Raw genomic sequence first — 4,230 nt, 5'->3', positions numbered from 1 at the left:
CTGTTCCAACTCTCCCGACCCACCAGTCTCTTCCGCGAAAGCTTCATTGTCAATAAATGTCGCATTACCAGTGCCACCGTGTTCAACTACGTGGGCTTCCGCGTGGTGCTCGCGCTGTCTCCGCTGCTGTCGGAGGAGTCAGCCAAGGACGTGGCCCGTCTTCGGTTTCGGCGACGCTTCGAGTCCCACGGCGAAGCTGCGAGCCGGCAACGCGTGTGCCTGCACCTGGCCGAAGACGCCATGCCGCTGGTCGTGCTGCACGTGTACGCGGTGGTCTTCAACAAGCTGTACGCGCCCAGCATCGAGAAGGTACAGTGAGGCCGCACGTTGGGCTTGTTCATACGTCACAATTAAGGTCTTAGGTTATCGCAGTCGACACAGGACAACAATCACCACCCCTTTCACTCCGTGAAGATAGTCGAACAGCGAAACTGTGAACGGCGCTACTGGTGGGGGATGGGACGCGTCGGCGTCCATGGGCGACGGGTTTCCTAGCACGTTGGAGGGGATGAGACGCGTCGGCGTCCACAGGCGACGGCGTTCCTAGCGCGTTGCGGGGATGGGACGCATCGGCGTCCATGGACGACGGCGTTCCTAGCACGTTCCTCACGCTTTTCTGCGACGTTCCCAGATCTGAGTCCTCCGCATATACAACCAACGCTAACGTGAACTCCTCTCCCACTCCACTCCCCCGTTGACCTACTTTTTTAGTACTCCGTCATTGGTTGGCGCACCTCACGCTCTCCCTCTCCAACGCGAGTATTGGACGGCACGACTTACGTCAACCCCCCTCCCCATTCTCCTTTTTATCTGCACGCTCTCACAGCATTCTCACAGATTTCAGCTCTTTTTCTGTCGTGTCCCGTGAGGTCACGCGTGTTTTAGCGAATCGATGACGGCACAGGGTCCGCAGAAACAGCTTCACTGTAAGAAATTAATACAGAAGTGGGACATACCATGCGTGTGTTCTGTGATTTTCATTTCATTTGGCGAAGATAGGTCCTGCTATCGAAACGTCGACCAGCCTCTATAAAACACTTTATCCCTGCTTATACAACTTCTGTCCCACATTGTGTTTCCATCTGTCGGTCACCATCGTGACTTTCGCCTTGAGAAGGTAAAGTATTTCTCGCCTCGCGCACTGCCCAGGGCTGTGCTTCCAAGAACAGAATGACTGGGCGCTTTTACCCGACAAGCTTCCCAACTTTGGTGGCAAAAGTGTGTTTGCTTACTCATTTCCAGCTCGACCGGGTATTTGGACAGCTCTGCTACTGAACTTAGGTTGTCAAGGCGCTACGGGAATTCTGCTCGGGGATTTGTAAGTTAAGCTCCTAATATAAAAATTCTGACTGCCCCGTAATTTAGAGTAGACGTATACTTGAAATGGCTACCGGCAAAGCAGATTGGTTGAACATGATACGAGCGACAATCTTAAAATGGGTATAGTGCATGTTCGCAAGGACACACCCCGCCACACATCACCACACCACATTACACAACCATCCACGGCGCGCCAGACGCGGCCGGCTTGTTCATGCAGCGTGGCGCCATCTCTCGCAGGAGGCGGCGCAAAGCCCGCGCCGCGGAACTCGCGGACCGCTGGCGTTGAAAAGAGCACAGGCAACCCTGTCTCAGCGCCAAAAGATGACAATCAAGTGTATGGTGCTCTGTATCTGCCTTTTGAACGTCGCTATTGGAAATGACAAGTAAAACTTAAGCGTACTAGAAGTTACAGCTTGAGCGACATTGTGAACAAACATTAGGACGAACTCGTAAGCAACATATTTGTAACTTGTTTGGGCAGTATAATGCGGTCCTGCACAAAGGCTTGGGGGCCAGAGAACGCATTTTCTTACCTTTTCACAGGTTGCCCAGATGATCTCGTTATGTTTTTGCAACGATTCCCGGATAATAGGTCTGGCTTTTGGCACAAGGTTACTTGAAGGTCGCAGACAACGGGAGCTAAAAGCATTTCATGCTTTAAAAAAGTCCTATATAGGGTAATGGAGCCCACACACGTAAGGTCGTGTGACGCAAGCATATTTATTCCGAATGGAAAAAATCTCAAAATATTTGTCGATGACAACAGTTCTCGCTAACAAAAATGTATCAAATAACAGGTCAGTATTGGAATGATATTGTCTCGCAGTGTTTCAAGACCATTTTTTGAAGTACGCATAGGGAATCAAATATATTCTGACAAGCATTTTAATTACCCATATTTTTTATCTTAGTCGCAGCGTTTCTTGCAGCCGGATATTACCACTCTAGTATCGCTGAAACTGTCCCTCGAAAACTGATCTTCAAACATAATTACGGGAGCTTCACCGTTCTTAAGTTCTCATTGCGATTTGCCTCTAATACAGCAGTCTTGCTGAAGTGCAGTAACTCCACAATTTTCCAGTCGTGATATATTTTAAAATTATAGTGGGTTTATTCATAATATCAATATGAAAGGTACTCTTATGGCTGCTCTTCTCCTGGACATGGCTACCTAGACCGAATAGGAGAAAACTTTCCAAAATTCTCTGAATAACAAAAATACGTCTTCACGATCAAACACGTTTAAATTTGGGTAAATTAATGTTCTTTTTCATTACCATTTTTCACTGCTGCCACGGAGACAAAACAAAGAGTAGTTAAGTAAAATTTCAGAAAGCTCTTCAATAATTTTCTAACATAAATGACTATTTTCGGCATCAAATCCGCGGCGTGAAGCACGAATGAACAGCAGCAGTCATTTACACGAGGCAACTGGTGTATCCTGCCCGTGAGAGAGAATAACTGGGAATTTGTGGGGCTGAACTTTTCGGAAAAAAAGCCAAGATCGAAGTCATAGTCTTTTCGGAATATAACTGTAATAAAAGCACATCCATGTTATGTACAATGTTTTATCTCGCTATACACGCAAGGAACATTTCGGTAAAAATTCTTATTTTCACGTGTCGTATTTTCACTGCCCTAGCACACTCATATGAATTGTTTTGACAAACGAACAACTTTGCCTGTAGAAGCAGAGGCATTTGCCTATAGATTTTTATTCTGATCTGGGTACTTAAGTTCAGATTTGAACTCCCAGCACTGTATTGCGATGAGCCTTAGCGCTAAGGTAAATGTTTACCTAAGGTAAACGTGACTGGGCAACTGCGAGCTTTGCGGCGTAAAATAAAGTCAACAGCGTCATGGGACAAGAAGATTGAGGTCGATAAATTTTTATGCCTAATCATCTGGTTGGTATACACCACAGTGCTTTCACAGTACATGTGCGTTTGCTACACAGAAATGTCAAGGAATACAATGGCTTATCTCAGCTAGCTACTGTGTTTTTTGGGCGATTAGCAGAGAAAAAATCAACAATACCAGCGAAAAAGCCAATATGCCTGGTTTGCTTCTGTGTTTGCTTCTGGTCGTCTCCCAAGCCAGGTTATCCTGTTATTCAGAGAAGACTGTTAGCACTTCAACAACCTTTCATTGTTTTTTAGGTAGGAAGCAAAGTGCACATTACGATGAATGTCGAACTCACTTTGATAGCGATGTCTATTACCCAGCCTTACCACAAGTCTTGCCAAGCTTGCCCAAGCAGCAAGTGCGAAGAAGTTTACCGCAATTGCAAATCTAATTACCCCATGCCACATTTATAGCCCCTAAATAAATTCAACATTTCCCATGGATATCGTGTATAATAATCAATCCAACTATCCGTCATGATAAACTTAATAATATCTTTACTTTTTGTAGGTAATCTACAGTGTCGAAAGCATCCGCTACTTTATGAAGGCCTTCGTCGAGCAAGCTCACTGGATGGAGCATTCATCGAAGATGGCAGCTAAGTACAAGGTACACTGAGACTTCTGTTTGTATTTCAGTAAAAATAATTTCACTCTCTCTTATGCTCAATTTCGGAGTGATAGTGTTTAAATAGTGTTTAAACATTGAAGGAATAGAGCATACTCAACGATAAATTGCCTAGTCCTTGATATTTCAGAATCTAACCAGTCTGCGCGCAATCAGTCACCTATGACTGTACCCGTGTTAGAAAATACCAGGCCCGGGAGGCGTCAATATAGCCAACGGTAGCCAGGTTGTGAATCATCAGTATGACCCTTCTTTTGTAGAGGTATACATATTTCTCGACATGTGTCTTATCTATAATATTGTTACGCGAACGGAGGATTAAGCACTGGAGACTATATACAATGTATATTTACAAAAGACAGCTGCAGCGTTGGC

This window comes from Dermacentor silvarum, chromosome 3 (genome assembly GCF_013339745.2).
Source record: "Dermacentor silvarum isolate Dsil-2018 chromosome 3, BIME_Dsil_1.4, whole genome shotgun sequence".
In the NCBI taxonomy this organism is placed as follows: Eukaryota; Metazoa; Arthropoda; class Arachnida; order Ixodida; family Ixodidae; genus Dermacentor; species Dermacentor silvarum.
This window is presented reverse-complemented; position numbering follows the sequence as displayed.